Source organism: Rattus norvegicus, chromosome 5, assembly GCF_036323735.1.
Source record: "Rattus norvegicus strain BN/NHsdMcwi chromosome 5, GRCr8, whole genome shotgun sequence".
NCBI lineage: Eukaryota > Metazoa > Chordata > Mammalia > Rodentia > Muridae > Rattus > Rattus norvegicus.
Window position 1 is genome coordinate 87,196,985 of NC_086023.1, and position 20,127 is coordinate 87,217,111.

The 20,127-nt window shown below is 38.8% G+C and overlaps 1 long non-coding RNA gene across 1 annotated transcript; it reads left to right on the plus strand.

Moving 5' to 3' along the window:
• The first annotated feature begins 4,672 nt into the window (after positions 1 to 4,672).
• LOC108351129 (uncharacterized) lies at positions 4,673 to 15,861 on the plus strand. The gene is made up of 3 exons (XR_001838150.3): positions 4,673 to 4,855; positions 5,479 to 5,598; positions 15,419 to 15,861. It is a non-coding gene; the product is annotated as an uncharacterized LOC108351129 (long non-coding RNA).
• Positions 15,862 to 20,127: the final 4,266 nt, after the last annotated feature.

The following is a 20,127-nucleotide window of genomic DNA, read 5'->3' on the forward strand; positions in this document are numbered from 1 at the left end:
CAAGAAAATATAAATAAATACAGATTCTGACTCTATACAGATGGGGAATCATTCCACACTAAAAGAGGTGAAACCAGTATTGACAGGGAAGACTCTAAGGAAGTCAGGTGCTGCTCATGTTATAAAAGAGGACAAGAATTGCTGAGGGCTGAGGCTTCCACAATCATACTCCAGAACCCTCAGAAACCACATCTGTTCTCTTGATGTGTGACTCAAACACTAGCACAATGGGGAGAGGGGGGCAACAATAAATAATGCCAGCTTTATGAGCACAGAGGTGCTTAGTGGTACAGAGCAGGAGTACCCCGGCTGTTCATGAGGGACATTTAAAGGCCACTAAATCAACTCTTTGATAATTTATAGTTCACTCCAACACTCCTGGCTTAATTCAGATGGACCATTTTGGAAAAGTATCAAAGGATACATGCATGTAGGTTCTGAGAATTACAAAGTGTATGACACCAGGAGGCTTCAGCTTTGCTTTCCATGTGGGTCTTCAGTTGTATGGAGAAAGCTGTATATATGACATTTGCAGTGAGAATATATATATAGATATACATATATATGTTAATAATATAAATATATATATTTGTTAATAATTATTATTATTATCTTTAATCTTTTTTTAAAGTCCAGTTGTACTTCCCCTCCCAGTTCACCCTCTGACAGTTCCTCATCCCATTCCTCCTTTCCCATCTCCAAGGAGATGTTCCCTCTCTCCAGACACCTCCATACCCTGCCAGGCCTCCCCATTCCCTGGGACTTCAAACCTCTCAAGGGTTAAATGTGTCTTATCTCACTGAGGCCAGACCAGGCTGTTCTCTGCTGTATATGTGACCAGGGCATTGGACCAGGCAGTGTATGCTGCCTGGTTAGTGGTATATGCCACCATTGCTGTTGAGCCTACAAACTGGTACAACCACTCTGGAAATCAATTTGGCAGTTCCTCAGAAAACTGGAAATAGATCTACCTGAAAACCCAGCAATACCACACCTGGTCATATATCCAAAATATGCTCCACCGTTCTACAAAGGCATGTGCTCCACTATGCTCATAGTGGCCTTATTTGTGATAGCCAGAAGCTGGGAACAAGCCAGATGCTCCACAGCAGAAGACTAGATACAGAAAATGTGGTTCATTTAAACAATGAAATACTATTCAGCTCCTAAGAACAAGACGCTATATCTTGCAAAGGGTTCCATGCCTCTACTCCTTCCCTTATATTAGGCATTTGGCTTCAGGTCTTTTTACATATAATGAAGCTGAAATGCTTCTGAGTTCTTTCTTGGCCTATGCCTTTTTAAGATAAAGCGTGCATGAGATTCAACACAGTGCTAACTGCTATTAATGAGGATATCCTGCTCTCATTTTAGGTTAAGTGGGACTAAGGAATTTTTGCTTTTTGTTAGGTGATTCTGATACTGATGATTTACCTAAAGATGTGCCCAAGATGGTGAGCTACATGTGTTCCAGTAAAGCTAATAATGCAAGCCAACACATTTGTAGACTATAAAATCATGTTTCAATACCAAAATACTGAACAACTTTGAATGAAAATGTGTATTATTCTCACAGGGTAGATAAGAGAATGTGTGCCCTTTTCCTTCACTGTTCCTGGAATCATCACCATCATTTTTCAAAATTTCAATGGGCCAAAGCACAAGTAGACTTTGGCAAGATTTTAGGTTTTACTACTTGGGTTCTTGGACTTGGGTTTCACTTCGGGACCCTGAATAGTTGTAGATTCTGTCTGGCTCCTCCATACACACCACTCTTTTGTCAAAATGGTCTTTACATGACCTTGGCCTCCCAAAGCATGTAAAGCCAACCATTACATAAAATTTCCAGGAGAATCAGTTCAAAGATCAAACCAGGTTTTAAACCGTCTAGTCTTAAAGCTTATAAGCACATATTATTAATTTACACATAATAATGCATTTCATTGCTATAGTTTAGTATATGCATTAATGAAGTTTTACTGATTCCTCCTGCTACTTGGCTGATCCCTTTTTTCTTCCCAGACAGCCTGCTTCCACTCTTACCTTTCCTTTACTGGAACAATGAGTTTCATTAGGATTATACATCAAAGAGTAAATAAGTGGTTATTTATAGACAGGTGGGCAACTTCATATTACTCCACTGAAGAAAATGACCCTCTTCTGGAAACAATTCTGCAAGAAGACACTCAAGGAGGACTCATTGAACTTTTAACACACTGACAATTTACCATATAAAGGACGTGCAGTTTATTCAACCATTGCACTTCTAAGAAAGTCTAGACATAGTAGAGCTTCAGTATGCTTTTATCTTTGTGTGTGTGTGTGTGTGTGTGTGTGTGTGTGTGTACATACATGAGTGTGCACATGCACGCACATATGAACTTGGGCTGAGAAAAATCTTCACTGTTTGGTCTTCTACCTTGCTTGAAACAATTTAGAGCTGCTCTCCTGTATATAGTATGTTGACAGGCCCATGATCTAAAGTTTCTCCTGAATATCCTTATGACCTCATGGTAGGACCATTGAAATTAAAGACCAGCATTACTATATCTGTCTTCATGTTGGTTCTAGGGATCCAAACTGAAGTCCTCAGGCTTGGATTCCAAGTGTTTTACCCACTGACACCTCTTGCCAGACCTTTAGTTACAAACTCACTAGCAAGTTTCTCTCTCTCTCTCTCTCTCTCTCTCTCTCTCTCTCTCTCTCTCTCTGTCTCTCTGTCTCTCGGACACTTTCTCTATGCAACACTTGCTAGTCTGGAACTCACAATATCTCAGCCTCTGGTACGGGAATCACAAGTATGTGGAAGCAAACCTGATAGGAACCACTATTATTTTGACCCTTCCCACTTATTTACTATGAAAATTAAGGAGCAAGAAGTCAGCGAGTTGCCAAGAGGAATAGAAGAAGCAAAAAGTCCTTTTACTGTTGTGCCCAACAACTCTACCATCCTAGGCTTTCTTCCCATTGACGCAAATGAAGCAATGTGCCCTTCAGAAGGAAAGAAAAGTAGGGTCTAGTGGCCTTTACTAAAAATTGGCTAGACCTCACCATAGACAAAGGAGACACTGTTCAAATCTCCTTGTAATCTGGGCTCTATCTTGGTATTTTCTAAGCTATGTGAATCAGAAATTAACTAAGGAAACTTATGGAGAAGTAAGATATTTTCTATTATGTGTATTTTTCCAAGCTACTTTGCACTTGCCTGCCTCCCTTGCATCCCTAATCTAACTTATAGCCTGCAAACAAAAGCACTACAAATGTTTTATTTTGTGTTCTGCTTTTATTTTTTAATTTACTTCTGTATTTATTTGTTTACATCCCAAATGCTGCTCCCCCTCCAGGCATGGCCTTCACTAAGCACCTCACTGAGTCCCTCCCACCCCCAAACACCTCAGATGCAGAAGCAGTGAGGGTGAGCAAATTGGCTTGCCACCTGCCTGCTTCCAACCTTTAACCACAAGATCTGTGGTTCTGTGTTCTCTTTTGCTGATTAATACGTAACTTAAAAAGCACAAAGTTGGGAAATTCATGAGTGATTTTTTTTTTTATGAGTGACTTTAATGCTCACAAAATGTGGCCTTTGTGACATCAAAGAACAGAACAAAATCAAGATTAAGGGTATCTTCATTCTCAGCATCCAGTATAAGCACAAGCCATCTCATGGTCTTGAATCTGTCAGGCCCTCTCATTTCTAAACCCTTTTCTTACTGAGCTCATAAATGGCCAATAAGATAGTTACTAGGAACTAATCAAAGAGTTGTGCAGAATCAGGGGTGAAATATTAAAAGTAGGTTGATAAGCCTTTGTATTTTGTGATTTGTATAAAATTATCAAAGACTGTCTCCCACGGTCACCTCATCTTAAATAGAGATGCCTCTTAACATTTCTGAATGTCATATCAACATGGTGCATCATCCTCTACTGATTCTGCATGCTCCTGTCTGGGGGGCCTTAGCTGCCCTAATTGAACTAACCTGGCAATCTCTACAAATCTACACATGTTCTTCCTTCTACTACTTTTCATATTGTTTTTAATTTAGTACAAATTGTGTTTCAGAGACTTTGAAGATTTTATTATCACTGTGCGAAGGGCACAAGACATAGTGTGTGTCTTTATGAATGTTGGCCAGGTGTTAGTTTTGTGAAGTCACTTAGCTCCTTCTAAAATTATATGGGTTACAGGTATTAGACCCAGGTGGCCAGACTTGAGCAATAAACACTGCTCTAATCACTGAGCCTTCCAGCTTGTCTCTCACGAGTATTTTCTTAAATAGAATAAGTTAATGACCTAGTAGAGGACTTGTTCAAATGCATGTGTAGTTTGTGTGTGTGTGTGTGTGTGTGTGTGTGTGTGTGTGTGAGTGTGAAATTAATCAATAGTAGTAAAGGCCTCTACCATGATCTTCGTATTCTTGTTTTTATTCTATATTAACCTGCGACCTCAAATGGCAGATGCAATGATTATTAAGAACCTGGCTATTCTTTCATTGATCTCTGGGGAGACCCCTGTTGAACCAAAGATCAGGCTTGCACCTATGGAGCTGATTCCAGAGACCTTTCCACCATATTCAAAAAGCTATACAGTCCATGTCTACATGTATGAAAAAGCAACAAGTGCCCCCAAATAGAATGTGGTGGCACCATACCTGAACATCCTCTGTGATGTAATGGAGAATGTGCCATCTCAGAAGAGTTCTGCTCTACCATTTCATAATTGGGACGATTTCCTGTAATTACTTCCATTGGTTTAAGTTGTTCTCTACAGATTCAAATTACTGACTCAACTCTTCGTTGTATCTGAGCTGAATATTTCCCTGTCAACTTGATACCAGCTTGGCTTACCTGGGAAGAGGTAACCTCAACTGAGGACAGCCCTTAAGTAAATTAGCTTGTAAGCAAATATGTGGTTCATTATGTTGATTACTGATTGACAGTGGGAGCCTAACCTAGTAAGAGCCACACCCTTCCTTTGGCAATTCTTCCTGTGTTCTATAAGAAAGCAAGGTAGCATGCTTTGGTTAACAAGCTAATACACAACATTCCTTAAAGGCCTCTACTTCAAGTCTTACATCCCAGTTTCTGCCCTGAGTTCATCATTGGACTTTTCTTAGGGGAGGGGTGTGGCTGATTGTTGTTAGATGACATAAACCTTCTATTTTTCTTGGTTATGGTAGAAATAAAATTAGCAATACAAAACAACATTAAGACAATATGTGTTCTCAGGTCCTTCTGTGTATGGGGAGTACAATAGGATCAAGAAGTTATTCTACCTTTTCCTTTATAACATTCAATTTGTATTTAGAAGTAAGATTCAAGAAATACATCATTTGCAGGGCAGTGGGAACACAGGCTTTAATCACAGTGCATGGAGGTAGAGGCAGGTGGATATTTTTGAGTATCAGGCCATCATTTCTCATCTATAGAACTGGAATGTGAGTTCAAGAATAACCAGGGTTATACCTCTCTCTGGAAAAGGAGGAGGAAGAGGAAGAGGAAGAAGAGGAGGAAGAGGAGGAGGAAACAAACAAACACATCAATGAAAATCAAATATTACAGATTTGCTATAAACAAAAGCTTATTTAGAGATAAGCTCAGGTAAGATTTCATTCATTATTTCCTTGCCTGGATTTTGAAATTCAGTCATTACTGACAACATTGGGCCATTTCACACATTACCTAATCTCACTGCCAGATGGACACTTGTAAAGAAGAGTGTGGAGCCCAAATGTTGTACATGGACTATTGCTGAAATAAACAGGAGCTGAGACAAATTTGCTAAAGACCCTACAAAAGCAAAAAGTAGACGTTGAGGATGTGGTTGAAAGGTAGAGCCCTCCCCTGGAAAGTGCAAGGCCTTGAGTTTTATCTCCAACAATACAATGAGATTAGAATCAAGAGGAAAAGTAAGTTATTAAACAAAAGGCTAGGTATACAAACCAAAGAATTAGCCATTCTGTAAAAATGAGGGGGACTAAATGCACACTAAATAGAATTTGCCCCTTTGGGAATGAAATGATTATGTGGGGAAAATACTCAATTCTCTGCCTAATCACTGAAGCCCTTTCCACTTGTCTTTATTAAGTAGTATCCCTGGCATGGTGTCCCTGGAATTCGTCTAGAGCACCAATGCTTTTTGCTTAGGAATCCAAGAAATGATACAAATATAGTGATTTGTAGTCAGAGAAGTGTTCAATTGAGGAAACGGAGCTCCAGTGCGGATGAAATGACATCAGCATCACTCCATTAATGGCCACATCCATGTTCTCTACCCCACAGAGTCTCTTTTCCTCTGCTCTACTGGCGCCATGCTGACTCCCCAGGCAAGACCATTAGGATGGTTAGCTGCTATAACAATATCATTTGTTAAGTGAAATAATGATTCTGAGATCCTGGGAACCAAAACCAGATGAAAGCAAGCAGCCCCTGGGAGAGACAGCATTTGACTCAGCAGAGTCCCTTAATCCATACTGCCTGCTTTCTCCCCATATGCAAGACATGGGGAGAGTTATAATGTGTACCTTTGCCTTAGCAAGTAAGCAGGTGTTGAAAGCAAGCAGAGCACAGAAACAGAGAAAACTTTTTTTTTAAAGGAAGCTTATGATCAAAGAGAAAGGTGGGGGAGAACAAAGGGTTACAGGAGAGACAAAATGGATTTTTTAAAGAAAGGTCTTTGTTCCTTGGGCTGAGAAAGAGACAAAAGTAAAGCAAGATATAGCCAGCCTTCATTAAAGGAATCACACACCTTTCACTCCCTTGGTGGGTGACAACCAGAGGGATCATGTTCAATTGGCCTGGTTTTGCAGCCAATTGGAAGCACGGCAGTAAATGAGATCTATTTTAAATGTATTGCCGTTGAATTATTTAATTCGAAATTTAGCTGGTGCCACAGGCAGTGGAGCAGGAGTAAGAAGAATGAGTGAAATTATTTCATTGGAAAACGGTTTAATTTTTAATTGTAAGAAGGGGCACTTTGGGAGAACAAGGCGATTGGCCCAGGAGACTTTCATATGTGACTTCCTAGTGGAAAGCACTCTGGGGTGTTGTAGGATAGTGATGTCCCATTGTCGTCTGTTAGTGTTGCAAACTGATAGGAATTAGAGGTGCCAACTGTGTCACTTCTGCAATCACAGTGACAACCATAAACTTGTATTTGTGTGGAGGATATTTCCATTGATTTTTGCCATTGTTACAAACGCCAAAAGAAAACCTTAAACTCATCTTTTTCTTTCAGTGTCAGAGGAAGATAAAAGAATAGAAAAGAGATTTGGACCTGAACAAGGGACCCGGGGTTCTAGCTTCCTTGTTATGATGTAAATAATGCAAAACTGCAGACAAGTCACTTTATTTTCTTACATCTTAAGTATCTAATACTACCCTTCAGAACTGGTGACTTTTATGATTTATTCCAGTTTTAAAATTTGTTGTTATGATTTTAATCCTAAACCAAATTCTCCTATCTATTAAGCTGTTCTATATAATAAGTCTCTCTGGAAAGAGTTTCCAAAAACAGTTACAAAGTAGCTATCTTCTCAGGTATCCTTCAATAGCTCATTATTGAGCAATAGGTTACTAGAGTTCCTTAAAGTGCCTCAAAGACTGATAGACCTGGATTAAAATTCTTTTTCTGTAAGTCAAGTCATCTTACAACGGAACAAATAGTATTATATACCAAGACTTATGAAATCTAAGTAAAATTATCCATGCAAACTTAAAGTATGTTACAAAATGACGGTACAATAAATGCTAGTGTGTCCTCACATCCATCATCATCTCCAACACTATGATAATATTCATTGTCCTCATTGTCACCTTTCTCACCATCACTACCACCATGAATATCATTACCGCTCCCATAATATATTAGATGATGTCTTAGTCTTTACGAATATGGCACCTAATGTAAAAGAAAATAAAAACTCTAAAAATAAGAGGGGTGATAACTTGTAAGCATTTTCACCTAGATGAAACGGGAGTAGAAAAATCAGAAACTCAAGCCTTTGGATGTGATATCATATTGGTAAGTATATATGAATATTATCTGTATCTGTAATGCTCACATCATTACTGCAGCTAATGTTCTGTGTGCCATAAAATTTTTTTTAAAATGTAAGATATTTCAAGGAATGACATGAAATTCTCTACATATATCTAACATCTATATAGAATCAAATTTATTTGATCCGCTCACACACCAGGAACCTGTAATGAAGACAACTGCTGTTTCCTTTTCACAGCTAAACCTTGAATACCCTAGAGGAGGGTGGCATGTATATTTATTGTGTGATAACATGTGTGCAAGCACAGATGTTCAAAAAGCATACATTGATAAAATATGTAAGTGTATAAACTACCCATTTACTATCGAGGAGTATATTATATGCTAAGCACATGAGCATACACATGCCACGTGCACATCCATATGTGGCCATGCATATATTTATACTCAGGCACAAGTGTGTCCAAACACATCCGCACTGACACATATGCACAGAGGGTATTTTGACAACACTGTGAACAGCTCCAGCAGAAGAGGGTGGAGGTTTCTGTAATGCAGTCCAACAATTGTCACTAAACTTCAGCTCTGCTTCAAGAGCTTCTGGGATTTTAACTACACTAGTGGTTTAACTCTTAATCTTCCAAAGTCAAATAAAATAGTGTTTTAAAACATACTTGCTTTATTCTCTGAAGACTCAACATACTATGACTGAAATTCAGTCTCTATTGATTCAGAGAATGCAATATGGAGAATACAAAGCTACATTTAAATATCTTTTTGTTTGTTTGTTTGTTTTTACAATCCCAATTTTATTCCTCTCCCGATGGTCCACCCTCCCACTGTTCCACATCCCATACCTCCTTCCCAGTACCCCTGTCTCCACAATGATGTACCCACTCCACCAACACACCAGACCTCTAAACTCCCTGGGGCGCTCTCTCTCTCTCTCTCTCTCTCTCTCTCTCTCTCTCTTGTTATATACTTTTTTATTGGCTATTTTTTTATTTACATTTCAAATGTTATTCCCATTCCCTGTTTCCTAGCCATAAGCCGCCTATCCCATCCCCTCCCCTTGTTCTATAAGGGTATTCCTCCTCCCCAAACACCTCCCCTACCCCCTGCCCCCCACCTTGACATTCCCCAACACTGGGGGTTCCAGCCTTGGCAGGAACAAGGTCGTCTCCTCCCATTGGTGCCCAGCAAGGTCACCCTCTGCTACATATGCAGATGGAGCCATGGGTTTGTCCATGTGTAGTCTTTGGGTAGTGGTTTAATCCCTTGGAGCTCTGGTTGGTATTATTTTTTTATGGAGTGGCAAGTCGCTTCAGCTCCTTCAAATCTTTTTCTAATTCCTCCAATGGGAGCCCCCGTTCTCAGTTCAATGGTTTGCTGCTAGCACTCCCCTCTGTATTTGACATGTTCTGATTGAGCCTTTCAGCAGACAGCTATATCAGGCTCCTATCAGCCTGCACTTCCTAGCTTTATCAATATTATCCAATTTTGATAGTTGTATATAAATGGGCTGTATACACAGGTGGAGCAGGCTCTGAATGGCCATTCCTTCGGTGTCTGCTCCAAACTTTGTCTCCTATGAATACTTCTATTCTACCTTTTAAGAAGGACAGAAGCATCTGCACTTTGGTCCTCCTTCTTCTTGAACTTCATGTGGTCTATGGATTGTATCTTGGGTAATTCGAGTTTTTGGGCTAATATACACTTAGCAGTGAGTACATACCACATATGCCTTTTTGTAATTGGGTTACCTCAGGATGAAATTTTCTAGTTCAATCCATTTGCCTATGAATTTCATGAAGTCATTGTTTTTGATAGCTGTGTAGTACTCTGTTGTGTAAATGTATCACATTTTCTGTGTCCATTCCTCTGTTGAAGGGTATCTGGGTTATTTCCAGCTTCTGGCTGCTATGAACATAGTGGAGCATGTGTCTTTGTTATAAGTTGGAGAACCTTTTCGGTATATGCCCAAGAGAGGTATAGCTGGGTCCTCAGGTAGTGGAATGTCCAATTTTCTAAGGCACCTCCAGACTGATTTCTAGAGTGGTTGTACCAGCTTGATATCCCATCAACAATGGAGCAGTGTTCTTATTTCTCCACATCCTTGCCAGCATCTGATGTCACCTGAGTTTTTGATCTTAGCCCTTCTGACTGGTATGAGGTAGAATCTCAAGGTTGTTTTAATTTGCATTTCTCTGATGACTAAGGATGTTGAACATTTCTGTAGGTACTTCTCAGCCATTCGATATTTCTCAGACAAGAATTCTTTGTTTAGCTGTGTACCCTATTTTAAATGGGGTTATTTGGCTTTCTGAAGTCCAACTTCTTGAGTTCTTTCTATATTTTAGGTATTAGCCTTCTATCAGATCTAAGATTGGTAAAGCTTTTTTTCATAATCTGTTGGTTGATGTTTTGTCCTAATGATAGTGTCCTTCGCCTTACAGTGTCCTTTGTAGTTTTATGAGGTCCCATTTGTCTATTCTTGATCTTAAAGCATAAGCCACTGGTGTTTTTTCATGAAATTTTCCCCAGTGTCCACAGGATTGAGAGTCTTCCCCACTTTTTCTTCTGTTAGTTTGGGTGTATCGGATTTGATGTGGAAGTCCTTGATCCACTCGGACTTAAGCTTTGCACAGGGCAATAAATTGGTTCAATTTGCATTCTTCTATATGCTGACCTCCAGTTGGACCAGCACCATATGTTGAAAATGCTATTGTTTTTCCATTGGATGGTTTTAGTTCCTTTGTCAAAGATCAAGTGACCATAGGTGTGTGGGTTCATTTCTGGGTCTTCAATTCTAGTCCACTGATCTACATGCCTGTCTCTGTACCAATACTATACAGTTTTTATCACTATTGCCCTGTAATCGTGCTGGAGGTCAGGTATGGTGATTCCCTCAGAAGTTCTTTTATTGTTGAGGATAATTTTTGCTATTCTGGGTTTTTTGTTATTCCAAATGAATTGGCAAATTATTCTATCTAACTCTATGAAGAATTGAGTTGAAATTTTGATGGGAATTTCATTGAATCTGTAGATTGCTTTTGGCAAAATGCCCATTTTTACTACATAATCAGTCTCTTGAGAGTTAGTTTCATCTTCTCTGACTGAACTCAGACATGGAGGTCTTCTGATGTATATGTTTTGGTAGCCTCATATCAGCTGGTATATACTGCCTGATTGGTGGTCCAGTGTCTGAGAGATTTCCAAGGTCCAGAAGAAATGAGCCAATCTCCTGCTCTGGCCTCTGTATGTGGGACATTTGAACATGTGCACTGCATTGCATGTATGTGCATAATTCCCCCAATACACACATTCATACACAAATTATTTCATTAATTAAAAGTAAGGAAACATTAGACAATAAATAGCACACAAAAAGCATGTTTCTGCTTAAAAGGGAGTGGATGATTTAGGGCAAAATAATTATAAAGAAGAAGCCTGATTCTAGTGACTAAAACTATTAGCTAATTCATTTTTGTCAAATAAAGTTAAATTGTTAGGACAAATTTTAACCACATAATGTCAAGATTAATGCCTACTTATGAATAGTTTTTTTTTATTTTTAGTAATGTTTGTTAACTCAGCATCATACAATGGCTGCTACATCTTTGGTCATTGAACTAAAAGCAAGAGAAAAAATTAGTTATGAAGATAAGCTAGCTTTAATTTTTCTTTTTTCAGAAATAAAAAGAAATTTAGGAAATTCTAGGAAGCTATTCATATATTGGTGGGGAATATGAATCTGGAAACTTTCTTTCTGAAATTAATGAATAGACACAAATATAGAGAGAACTGGCTTTGGAATATTTTGTTGACATCTAATCAAAATAAGGAAAGAAAGAATATAATATAAAATTGTAAGAGCAGAGTTTTCTCTCTTGACTCTTAGTGATAGTAGACAGATAGCTTTCTTTAAAGTTGGTTCTATTCAAGACTCCTTTATATGCCAAGAACTGAAGCAGAGTTTTTAAAGCAAGAAGTAGAAATACAAATGGTTGCACTTTTTATTTTTATCAGTTAAGGCTACTTGAGAACAACACTTCAGATCAATAGACTGCGATGGAGACAGTATGTTCTACTTGATGCATGCCATTGTCACATTCTTTGAATGGTGAACTCTGAATTTGATGAACTCTGAACATCTTAGGAAAAATACTAAAACTCACATGTTTTAGAAAGATCAAAACCAAAGCCACCTCAGCCAACCCTTTCTAAACCAGAGTCTCTTGCCCTGAATGTTTCTATAGCAACCTTCCTTCAGTTATACTGGATCCAACTATTTCTATTCACAGGCCCTTTGCACTTGCCATTCCCTTCTTAGCACTTACATAAGTTCTTTATTATTTCTACGTCAATTCTCATATGACACTTAATCCAATTAATGGGCTCCCATCAGTTGTCACCTCACAACATGCACAACACCTACTATATCTTACTGGTATGTAATTTTATGATTTTATACTTGTGTCCATAAAGGAAAGAGCTAGGTGTTTCTGCACAATTTTTATGTTCACCCCATAAATGAGTGGTAGGAATTAAGCAAATACTTATTATAATAATCACCTGAATAGAAAAAGTAATGTTGCAGACTTTCTTAGTGTACCTGGGCTTCATGTAAGACACTGAATGTGATGTCTCTAAAATCCAATTTTCATATTGTATGCTTGCATAAAATAAACAATAAGAGTTTTCCCAGCTATAGTTTTCACTGAGACTCTGTCAATGAAACAATTCCTACCTGGACCTCTGTCTTTTCTGTGTGGACTTACATATCTTGCTTAGCATTCACCAGCCTCAATCCACTCTGTACAACACATACAGATGATCTGCAGGACCAGTTCCCTGCCGCAGGCATCAGTGAGATTTTGAAAGTCAGGAGAAACAGAAGAACCACAGGGTGAGAGCTGGAGGGATTCTGCTGAGTTATGGTTTTGCAGGTGATCTCAGCAGGTTCCCCTGAGCCATTCTCAGAGAGACCCAGCATGTTACCTGGCCTTATTTATAAAGGAAATGAAAAGCAAAACGACTCCTTATAATGAACACCATTAATTCACTACTCCAGACTCCGCCATTTGAACAGCAAGTTTCAAGAGATTCAATTGTCATTTGTCAATTGCATTCTGTTATTTTGCCTGTTGGAAATGACCAGCCAACACAACAGTGCACAGACAACGGCACGACTCTAATTAGCATATATATTGTTTGTCCTGCTGTAAATTTATGGCAAACAGCAATATTTTACACTCCAGTAAAGTTAATAAATGAAGCTTTGGGCTATAAAAATTTCATGTTCCTTTGTGCAAAGGTCAATTATAAATAGTTAAGCACATATTCATTCAAAAGCTTGAGGCCTCACAGCCAGGAGAATGAAATATATTCTGGTCAATTTACAGTCTGGCTGGACTTGCCTTTCATTTTATAGCCTCGATGACATCCCTTTTTGCTTGTCGACAGTCTGGGATACTGGAGAACTCCTCTGCCTGGAGAGACTGAATGAAATGAGTATGTAAACATCCCTGGTCCTGTGGCTTGACACCCAGAATGCCTTCAATAAATGTCAGTTTAATCTAAAAGGGACAGCCCATGTGGAAGAAAGAAGTACAGAGATTCAGAGCGACACAGAAGACTCAATGCATGTTCAAAGCACTACAGATTAGAGTGAAAAAAATGTCATTTCTAATTCTAGTCTGTGTGTAAGCAAGTGCCCTTGGAGCATCCAATGTAGGTGCTGCTTCTTCTAAAGGGGAAAAAAAAGCTGTGCATCTCTACTGTGTTCAGTTACATATTGCTCTTTAAAAATGCCACAAATGCAGATTGGTTTAAGTTGTTTTAAAGATTTAATCAAACTATATCAGGCAAAGTTATAAAGATGGAGATCCCGTGGGTAAATAGAATATAGACCCTGTGGTAGATTCTACTAATATTACTTTGCTAAATGGGCATCGTATGAAACCAAATCCTAATAATTTACCATTATATGAAGATTTATAAGTTGCCCAACCCTTTTCTGAGAACCTTTATTTGCAATAGATGACAATTAACACAAAGATCCACAACTGGTCAAGGTTCAGAGAATAAGACACTATGGATGTATAATGTTCAACAATGTGATGAAGATACCATACACCCACTTCCCAAGGCTCAGAGGTCATTATAGAACTATGGATGGAAAAATTCTGAGTCATAGGCTCACTAGAGGATAACATTGTTTTTTGGATATAGCAGGAGAGTTTTACTAAAGAATTTATAGTCATTGAGACAACATTCACAAGACTTTATCAGACTCAGGACAAAAAGTTTAACAGGGAAAATGGTCGTGGGCATGAAGTCTCATCGCTGGGTCAGTAGCAATTAATAGTTGATAGAAGCAAGGAAGGAAAGTCAGAGAGAGAGAGAGAGAGATCGTGTACTGGCTAGTTTTGTGTGTTAACTTGACACAAACTGGAGTTATCAAAGTGAAAGGAGCCTAAGATGAGGAAATGCTGACCCAGCTGTAAGGTATTTTCCAACTAGGGGAGAAGACCTAGCCCATTGTAGGTGGTGCCTTCCCTGGACTGGTAGTCTTGGCTTCTATAAGAGAGCAAGTTGAGCAAGCTAGGTGAAACAAGCCAATAACATCCTTCCATGACCTCTGCATCAACTCCTGCTTCCTGACCTGCTTAAGTTCTAGTCCTGACTTCCTTTGGTGATAAACAGCAATATGAAACTGTAAGCTGAATAAACCCTGACTTGCTTCTTTGTCATGTAGTTTTTGCAGGAATAGAAACCCTGACTAAGACAGATCATAATACATTGACATTTCCCTCCTCTTTTTTTCTCCTTCCAAACACTCTGATACATTTCCTTTTGTAACTACTGTTACTGTATGCACATATTAAACATAATTTTGCATAACTGTATATTAAGCATATATTTTTAAATATAAGTTCTTCAGTCCACATATTGTTACTTGTATGTGTGCTTTCAAAGATGATTCGAAACAAACTGATTCGCCCTTTCCTGGGGAAGAACATCTCTGCATTTTTATTGGTAGTAGTTGTCTGTAGCAGCTCCTATCAGTAGCAAAGAAAAGTTTTCCTTATGAGGGATGAAAACTATACTTATCTCTGGATATGAGAACAAATGTGTATAGATTGTTGTTCAAAATTATGCTGGTTTAGTAAGTTAGAGTTTATAGATTCTTCTCCAATAACTATGATTTCACTAACAATGAGTAGTTATCTATGTTTCCAGTGCCAGGAATGTTCTCTTCCTTATTGAACATGTCTCAATTTAACCTGAAAAGCTCTTGATTACTGTTAGGGTATCATTCATGCCATGACTACACCCTTAGATTTATTGGGTCATGCTGGTGACTCATGTGGTTCATCACAATTGTTTAAGACTGTTGGTTGTCTCCCTCTTTAGAAATTTGCATGGTCATGAAAATCACTCAATCGTTGCAGTCATTCTGCTCTTGGCAGTTGACAGATGCTTGGAGAGAAGAGTAAATTTTCCTTGAAGGGAAAGCCCTTCATAAATTGGACATACTCCAGAGGAAGGCCATACATCCAACCATATGTGAGCAGCATCAACAGCATTGAAGCTTTAAAAAGAAAAAAGGACATGTGGAATTGAAAACTGGTACAATCACTTTGGAAATTAATCTAGAAGTTCATCAGAAAATTGGAAATAAATCTACGTGAAGACCCAGCTTTACTACTCTTGGGCCTATTCCCAAAAGATGCCCCAATATACGACAGGGGCATGTGCTCCACTCTGTTCATAATGGCCTTATCTGTGATAGCCAGAAGCTGGAAACAATCCAGATTTTCCACAATGAAAGAATGGATACAGAAAATTTGGTTCATTTACACATGAATACTATTCAGTTATTAAGAATGAGGACATCATAAGTTTTACAGGCAAATGGATGGAACTAAAAAATAACATCCTAAGTGAGGTAACTCAGACCCAAACGGACATGCATGGTATGTACTCTCTATTAAGTGGATATTAGCCAAAAAGGTACAGAATACCCAGGATACAATCCATAAAACTCAAGTAGGTTACTAAGCCGAAGGGCCCAAGTAAGGATGGTTCAATCCCACTTGTGTGGGAGAAGAAAGCAATCACTGGGGCAAAGGGAGGGAGAGAACCGTGTGGGAGAGGGTAGGGGAGGGGAAAAGGGGAACATATTCAGGTAATGGGGGGACAGGAGAGAAGTCCTGAGATCCAGCAGCCGAAAGAGTAGAAATATGCAATCTCTGGGAGGTGGGTGTGTGAGGGGTGGGATGTGATACCAGAGACCTGGGAGTGTGAAAGTCTCTCAACACTCAAAGGGAGTGCTTAGATTAAATGCCCAACAGTGGGGAGAGGGAACTTGTACAGTCTACCTCCAGTAGAAAGATGGCATCAAGTGGAAGTAAGGAGTAGCCATCCCATAATCAAAAACATTGACCCAGTATTTTTCCTGTCTAAAGGAACTGGGAAACAAAAACAGAACAGAGACTGAGGAAAAGGAGGTCCAGTGACTGCCCCAACTTGGAATCCATGTAGAGGTGTGCTTACAGATAAGAGCCTATCATGGTTGTCCTCTGAGGGGCCCAAGAAGCAGCTGAATGAGACAAATGCAGATATTTATACCTAATCAATGAACTGAAGACTGAGACTCTTAAGGTTGAATTAGGGAAGAAGCAGAGGAGGTGGGTGCCCTGTAAGAAGACCAGCAATCTCAACTAACTAGGACCCCTGAGATCTCTCTGACAGTAGCCACCAACTAGGCAGCTACACTAACTGATATGAGGCCCCATATACAGCAGAGGTTGGAGTTCTGTCCTTAGTGAGAGAAGATGCACCTAACCCTAACCCTGGAGAGACTTGAAGCTCCAAGGAATGGGGAGGCTGTTGGGGGTATGGGGTATGGGGTGGCTTCATCCTCTTGGAAATGGGATAGGAGGAATGGGATGTGGAACTATTGGAGGACAGACCTGGAAAGGGCTAACAACTGGACTGTAAAAAAATAAAAGTAATAATTTTTAAAAAGAACATAAAGTAGCGGGGCAGGGGGCAGATAGTAATTGGCAGATCTGGGAGAACTTGGGTAATTATGGAATCTGATCAAAATGTATTGTGTGAAATTCTCAAATAACTAATAAAAATAAGGGAAACAGTGCAATCATCACATTACATTATATGGTTTCCATTGGAGCAGGGCTTGACAGGAACCAGGGCAGGGTTCCATGGCAGATTCTACTGTTCTCTGCTGTGTGGACAAAAGTCACTCAAGAGTATAAACATGGTTGCTTGGCTGATATAGAAAGTGTAAGATACTTTTACTCAATTCCCAGTGTTTTAGGAGCATGGGCAGCAGGCCAAAAAGTACATAATAGAAGACGTGTGTGTAGTACATACATCATGCCATTTTCAGGGCTTTCAGTTCTTTATAGCACCTCAGGGTGCTCAGGGAGAAAAAGTAGGTTTTGTATTTGCCATAACACCTGGAGCCTCATGCTGATGTGGTACCATGTGTTTTAGTTTGACTAGGAATGGCCTCATAGAATCATGTGTTTGAGCACTTGGTCCATAGAGAGTAGCACTAATAGGAGGTGTGGCCTTGTAGGAATAAGTGTGGCCCTGTTGAGGAAAGTGTATCACTGTGGGGGCAGGCTTTGAGTTCTTATATAGGCTCAAGCCAGGCCTAATAGGGCATTCACTTCTGCTGCCTTCAGAGCAAAATGTAGAACTCTCAGCTTGTTCTCTAGCACCATGTCTGCCTGTGTGCTACCATGCTTCATGTCATGATGATAATTCACCAAACTTCTGAATCTGTAAGCCAGCCCAAATTAAAGGCTTTTCCTTATAAGAGTCACTGTGGTTGTGCCTCTCCATGACAATAAAATCATACCTAAGACACATCATTTAGATCATGCCTTTTGCACAAAATAGCTACAAATAATTCCTTGATTCAAGTGGATTTAGGTTAATACAGGACACAGAACCACAGATTTTAGAAGTGACCTTTCACCTACACAACCAGCAATTTTAAAAGCATATATGCAGGCATTGAGTGGGAAAAGACTAGGCAACTCCCTAATTAGAAGGTTAAGTGAATTTTCTGTTGTTTTTGTAACTAGATTTCTTAGAATTTTTTTATTTATTGTCTCATTGTTTTCAATATTTATTGAATGTTTACTTCACAGCAGGATCCTTGTCAGGCTACAGAAATATGGTGATCAACTAAATAGCACTTATATATTTCAGTATATGAGGCTGCTTTAGACAGTAATGAAAGAAATTTGTAACCCCAGGTCCTGGTGTGTATTAGGAGAAAAAGAAAGTTAAAAACAAAAACCAAGAAAGTAGAAATTCAAAAGCTAAAACAATATTGAGGGTAAGAGATAGGGGTAAAACCTGGGCCCTGGGAAAGCTGCATTTGATGAGGGCTCTAAATGGTGGATATGCCACTGAGGTTAAGCCAATAGAAGATGTCCACTCCGTAGATGGCTTTAAAGCTGCATTCCATTTTTTCCCTGAGACTATATGTTAATTATGTTGAATCTTCTCAATGCTCTATTTTCTCCTGACCTAAAGAAGCAGCCTTGGGAAAATAGGGTACCAGAAAAATCACAAATGCTGTGGTGAAACTGAATATCAGAATGAAAATCAAAACCTGAAAGAACCACATGAAAGAAAAGCAAGAACAGCTGATCCCTCTGCCTGGGAATAGAAAAAAGTCATTGAGATTATGTTCATACAGAAGAAACAAACAGGAAAACCTACATGGTCCATACATACTCAAAGTTTCAGAACATGGAATTAAAAGTAAATATTAGCACATTCTAGAAAATTAGACTAAAATTAATTCTGCATACAGTATTAAAAACAAGCAATCTCTGGTGCTCACTTACCTTAGGTGTTCCTTTATTATGTATATATTTTAGAATTTTTCAATTTTCTTTATTTCTAGCTTATATTACAGTTTATTTTGTTATTTTACTTTATGTCTTCTAATTGATACATAATATCATTATGAGTTTTGCACATTTAGGGGGGATTTTGATATTTACATACATATATATATATATATATATATATTAGGTAATGTTTAAAGTCAAGCTAGTCATATTTACCTCCTCCATCACTTATGTTTTAGCATTTATTTATGGTGAAAGTCTTTTCTTCTAGCTTTGGAACATTTTGTACTGGACTAATATATCTGCTCACCTAATATGTGTCAACAACATACCAAAACTTCCTAACCCCACAGAATTGCACATCAGCACCTCTGCCATCATATCTCCATCTTCTCCTCTTTCTCTAGTATCTGGTGACCAAGGTTCTATTTGCAAATAATGATTGGTTTAATTTATAAATAACAAAAAGCATATTTCTGTGAGGCTACTAAGATTATAAGCTTCCAAATTTCTAATTATAAACACTTTCATGAAGTTTACATGCCTCTAGGTCTATAAGGCAGTGTGTTGAACACCAAGAGCTCAAAAACAAACAAACAAACAAACAAACCAAACCAAAAAAACCTTGAGCCTATCACTTTGAAATGAATATGCATTTTATTGAAAAATAATATATCTATACATATATACAGGCTCTAAGTTATTAGAAATATGGAGGAATAAAAACCCAGCCCTAGTCAACTAAAGGAAAACAAAGCAGAGAGGAACAGGGGTGTCAGAGACACAGGCCCAAGGATTGCTTTCTGGACTTTTCAGTGTGCAAAGAAGAGCTGAGTAAACACACATTTCAAATGTATTACCAATATTAGGCTAGTAGCTAGGCAACTAAAAGATTTGTAAAGAAAATGCAACTTCACGTGAAATGCAAGAAAGTGTTTTAAGAAGACAAGGCAGGGATTAGCAGTTCTGTGATTCACGGAAACAGGAGTTTGTCAGTGATGCTGTCTACCTCTGGTAGGGGACAAATGGAGTAAAGAACGGCTGCAGGAAAGCTGTGACAGTGAGCAGATGATAAGCATGGATGTAGGCCCAGGGCACCTTCACTTCAGTTATTTTGATCTTAACGTCCTCTTAGCAAATCTGAGGACATTAATCTTTCATTTCCTTTTCCTTTGTTTGGGTTTGGTTCTTATATGCTGAAACCAAAGTTTATTTGTTTAG